We start from the raw sequence: 5,404 nt of genomic DNA, 5'->3' as shown, positions 1-5,404 counted from the left end.
CTGAGATATGAAAGCTCAGAATGTACGTGACCTGCCAGGAAGCTGTTCTGACTTGAAACTGGGGCCTAATATCAGTCATTGAGAGACTCAATGAATGGAAAAATTAAAAAAAAAAAAAAAAAAGCTATGGGTGGGGAGAGGGGTGGTGGAGAACCCCAGAGGGAAAAGTAGCTAATATAAGGGGAACCAATTTTCATAAAAGGTATTTCATTAAAAAAAAAAAAGAAAGAAAGAAAGAAAAGAAAAAAGAAAGGACCGCCAAGACTGCTTCTTTCTTATCCTTCCAAAATCTCCATCTTTCGTAGTTGCTGGACTTTGGATTCTGACCAAGGTGGGCAGAGCAAAGCTTGTACTACAAGGGAATGAAACTTGCAACCAGGGCCATGAGCCACCAGAAGGGAAGTGTGTCCGGGTCCAGCGACAAGACGAACTTTGCGCTTGCTCAGATGAGGTTCTCGACGTGGCCGTGGCAGGTCCTTCCTCAACTTGAATGGACAACCAATGGCACTTCGCAAAAATGGAGACACACTGAGGACAGCACTGTTACAAGTGGGCATGGGCTTTTATTCTCAGTGCACGGCAGTATTGGTTTCTGCTCATCAGCAAAAAGCTTTATTGGTTCCAAAAAATTATCCCTTTTAAAACTCCTATTCTTTCCATCTCAGTGGAATAATACATTTACATTTCAAATTTGCCAGTTTATAGCATTTTTTTTTCTAAGAACCGTATAAATACATGCAAAACATTGTACATAGAGCTTAAATAATATCAAAATGCAAATACAGATTGGGTGCACTGTTAAGCTGAATTGTAAATTACGGCCACACACACGGGGGTAACTGCTTTGATATCACCATTTGTTTGTTTATGTCATGCAGACCACAATAGTCAATCTTTTGTTTTGTTTTTCCTTTTTGTACAAAAATACCAGTGCTTATTATACTAGTTACTGAAAAAAAGAAGAAACTTAAAATTCCTATGTGTGTGCTGATCTGAAAAGAACAATGTAGATAGATTTGTTGGCACATATATATGGCATATTCACATATGGCATATATACATATGGGGAGAAAACATAAACCAGGGGCCAATTCAGTTACAGGGAGCTCATCTGCCTCCATCTCTCCTAATCAAGAGGAAGGGGGACAGCAGTCCTAAGAGCAGGGTTGGGAAGACAAAAGGACTGGCACTAAATGGAAGGGTATCTGATCTATTCTGAGGAAGAGGCTGGAATGGCTTAAGAATAGCAGGCATTTATAAGTGGCCACCCTACCAATGCAGTGGGGGGGGGCCCTCAATACGAAAGGCAAGGCCATGTGCACATTGTGATGGTACCATGGGCTGCTTCAGTCGAAGGCAAGGGAAGCAGGAAAGAAAGGAAGGAATGCATTTGGAGGTTTTCTGTTCGGCACATGGCACATGTGAGTTTGCCACACCCCTCTGGGTTTTCAGCAATGGGGTAATCACTCAGATTTAACTGTGTAAACTCTCCCCTCTGAAGCTCAAGGGGAAGAAGAAACCCAAACCCTAATGAATCTACAGGTGTCCAGAGGGATTTCTAGGTGATTTCTCTGTTAACACCTTTAGAGATGGGAGAGTCATTTCAGAGGACGGAAGACACCTATGAGAAGGATCTCTCCCCAAGACTGTCACCCAGGGCTAGGAACAGCCATTGTTTTTTCCATTTAGAGCTCTGTTCCCCAACTAATATACTGCACACAATCTTTTTAGGGGAAAGAAGGAGTCACAAATCAGATCCTTGCACAAAAACTCACTAGTGGAGAACTCTAAGCAGAACAGGAAGTGAAAGAACCTTGAAAATGCAAAGCTCAAATCAGAGTATCCTTACAGACTAGGAGATATTAACGTTTTTGGTACTGTGCCAGCTTTTATCCACGAATCACAAATGCACTGAAGGCCTCTGATCCTAATCACTAGTTACAGAAGAGCCTGTCAATCTATTTCCATGGGGGAGGGGAAGGGCAGGGGAGGGGGGGGGAGGGACACATTCATTTCCTGACAGCTGTGTCCCTTCTTGCTGGATGTTTTACTTACTATCTGTGGTTTACTACCCGTTTTTCTAGGTTTATCAAGAGAAGAATCCAGGATGATATTTTCTCCTTCTCCCCATCAGACACTTTTCAAATCAAAAGCACCATTTTGGGGAAAAGCATTATTAACTTATGCCATATTTACTCACTGCCGGTTGGATCACTGAAACTGAATAGAAAAAATGTTATATAAAAAACATATGCACATAAACACTTAAACTTACTCAATTCCATATCAACAAAATTTATATTAAAAAAGTCTAGAACCCAACAGTTTTTCCCCCCTAAGTATAAAGATGGCTGTTTGGAGAAAAGAAGTATGGTGTATTGGTTTTAAAACCAGTTACAAATATACTACGTCACTGGTCATGTCAAGCAGCTGGTCATGCTCTCCCTTCCACAGGGTTACGAGACGGCACTTTATGTCAAATCCTTTAAACAAAATACATATGGCTGACTCAAAATTAGTTTCTGATCTAAAGAAAACTATATGTTTTTGCATAATATGTCTATATTTTCTCTCCTACTACGGAACACAAGAAAACCGTTGACTTTTAAGAAAGTAGACACAATCCCTCAAGAGTAACCTGCCAGGCACCGTGAGAGTCTTCTGGGAATAGGAACGGCAAAACAGCCTCCAGAGCTTGTTATTGGCTTGCTTTTAAGAATGATCTTGAGGTAATAAAAGATCTGACAGGATTAAATCTTCCAATGTACTTAATAAATATGTATGGGTGAGCTGTTCTTTCCCCCATCAGTATTTAAGACAGAAAAAAGATTCCGAAGCATGTACCCTTTGCAAAGCCAAAATCGAATTTGTTTAGCTGTTTCGTACAATGATGGATTATGCAGCGATGCCACGTGGAGGAGTTTGTGTCTTTGCTCTTCCTAACTTGGACAGCTCGGGTGAAAGGGCTAAGGGAGGTGGGATTGAGAAGAAAAGGCTGGAGTGGAAAGGTTCAGGTCACCTTCCTCTCACACATGGAAATTTGGCAGCTCATAAGAGCCTCCACCCCCTTTCCTTACTCCTGTTACTCTAGAAAAAGGGGATGGACTTCATTTATGTAATAGAAGGTGGGGATCAGGGACATGAATTAGCCCCTGCACACAAGAGCTTAAGTCAACACCAGAAGGGATAAGAATGGAGTTCCTGCAACGTGGCTCCACCCTGTCCCAGTAAGGAACACTTAAAAGTCTCCTAGCAAAGTCCCCAGCTCCTGACACACAGATGGGAAGAGGATGCTTTGGGCAGCTTTCAGGGGAAAAAGGCACAGGACTTCCCAGGGCAGCAGCTAGAGCACGACTGTGGAGAGGGCATGAGTGGGGTGTGTGAGAAAGGAGAAGAGGGGAGGAAGGGAAGCTTTTCAGGGTGGGTCTTTTGCTTCTGGAAGTCAGGTACAATGATGGATTATGCAGCGATGCCACGTGGAGGAGTTTGTGTCTTTGCTCTTCCTAACTTGGACAGCTCGGGTGAAAGGGCTAAGGGAGGTGGGATTGAGAAGAAAAGGCTGGAGTGGAAAGGTTCAGGTCACCTTCCTCTCACACATGGAAATTTGGCAGCTCATAAGAGCCTCCACCCCCTTTCCTTACTCCTGTTACTCTAGAAAAAGGGGATGGACTTCATTTATGTAATAGAAGGTGGGGATCAGGGACATGAATTAGCCCCTGCACACAAGAGCTTAAGTCAACACCAGAAGGGATAAGAATGGAGTTCCTGCAACGTGGCTCCACCCTGTCCCAGTAAGGAACACTTAAAAGTCTCCTAGCAAAGTCCCCAGCTCCTGACACACAGATGGGAAGAGGATGCTTTGGGCAGCTTTCAGGGGAAAAAGGCACAGGACTTCCCAGGGCAGCAGCTAGAGCACGACTGTGGANCAGAAGGGATAAGAATGGAGTTCCTGCAACGTGGCTCCACCCTGTCCCAGTAAGGAACACTTAAAAGTCTCCTAGCAAAGTCCCCAGCTCCTGACACACAGATGGGAAGAGGATGCTTTGGGCAGCTTTCAGGGGAAAAAGGCACAGGACTTCCCAGGGTGGCAGCTAGAGCACGACTGTGGAGAGGGCATGAGTGGGGTGTGTGAGAAAGGAGAAGAGGGGAGGAAGGGAAGCTTTTCAGGGTGGGTCTTTTGCTTCTGGAAGTCAGCAAAATGTCTCCGGGGCCTCCCACTTTGGACGCATGTTTTGAAAATCAGAATATTTGAGAAAGGCTGGGACCTTCTCAGAGACTGGACAAGTTGTGGGACTTGAAAGAGAATGTCAAGATTTCTGGTCCTTGCAGGAAGATTTTCTCGGATTCTGCTAGAATGGCTCTTAGGCCTCTCCCAAGACTTCTCAACACTCACCCCTCCCAACAATCGGGTGCTGCCCTGGAAGAGCCTCGGCGGATGGCTTTGAAAGCAGTGGTCCCCCCAAGGAGGACCCCGCAAGAGTCTGCTTTGATTGTCAGTCTTGTCCTAGACCTGCCAGCTTCTGGTCCTTAACAGCCAAGGCCAGCTAGGAGGCAGGGTCACACCCAATTCACTCTTTTGACACATTTTAGGAACAGGAGAAAGCTCAGGCCTATGGTAAAAACTGTATCCCACACAAATGCAAGCTTCATGTCAAAGCTGATCTCCCTGGACTTAAAAACCACACATACCTGACAAGATGGCAGTTTAGAAGTAGAAGGTAACCTGGCAACAACAAGGAAACATTTTTACCAGCTCTTAATTGCTTCAAAAGGACACTTTTAGCAAAGAAACCTGTCTGCTGGTAGAACTAATCCAGGTGCTATTGGGGCCAAAAGGGAGAACGGCCAGTTTACTCAATTCACACATGTCCTTTCCATTTTCTTAATCATCACAACTTAAAAAAAAAAAAAAAGGGTGAAGGAAAGGAAGACAAGGGTCACTACAGACCAAAAGAACTTTGGGGAGATTTGACTAAAAGGGCAGAAAGAGCTAGAGGTCTTTAGGTATAAGTTTTCAAAATGGGAAAAATTATATTAAAAACAATCACTCAACAGCTGATTTTACACATTCCATCCCTACCTCAACATATTTCATTTGCGGATATTTGTCTCTCTCTCTGAATCCTCAACTTAACATATAAATGGCACAGACTCACAGGATAAAATCCAGAGGTCAGGAGATGGTGACATATGTACAAACACTGGGGGAGAATTGGGGTTAGGGTGATGCCAAGAGGATTGTCAACATTCCTCTAAAAATGACAACGGATATACCCAAGGAGGAGAGTCTACCATGACCTGCCTGGGCTTTGACTGGTGCTGCTACAAACCCCAAGTCAAGTTTAAGTCGAAATCCTTGTAGGTCCGTGCTCTTGCCTCTTCATGGTCAGGTGGGGGTTCACGC

The 5,404-nt window shown here is 44.2% G+C and overlaps 1 long non-coding RNA gene across 1 annotated transcript; it reads left to right on the top strand.

Moving 5' to 3' along the window:
- Nucleotides 1-518: 518 nt before the first annotated feature.
- Nucleotides 519-4,940, top strand: LOC103600022. The gene is made up of 2 exons (XR_551351.1): nucleotides 519-3,446; nucleotides 4,195-4,940. It is a non-coding gene; the product is annotated as an uncharacterized LOC103600022 (long non-coding RNA).
- Nucleotides 4,941-5,404: the final 464 nt, after the last annotated feature.

Source organism: Galeopterus variegatus, unplaced genomic scaffold (assembly GCF_000696425.1).
Source record: "Galeopterus variegatus unplaced genomic scaffold, G_variegatus-3.0.2 Scaffold3189, whole genome shotgun sequence".
Classification (NCBI taxonomy): domain Eukaryota; kingdom Metazoa; phylum Chordata; class Mammalia; order Dermoptera; family Cynocephalidae; genus Galeopterus; species Galeopterus variegatus.
Note: the sequence above shows the minus strand (reverse complement) of the source record. Positions and strands in the feature narration are given on the sequence as shown.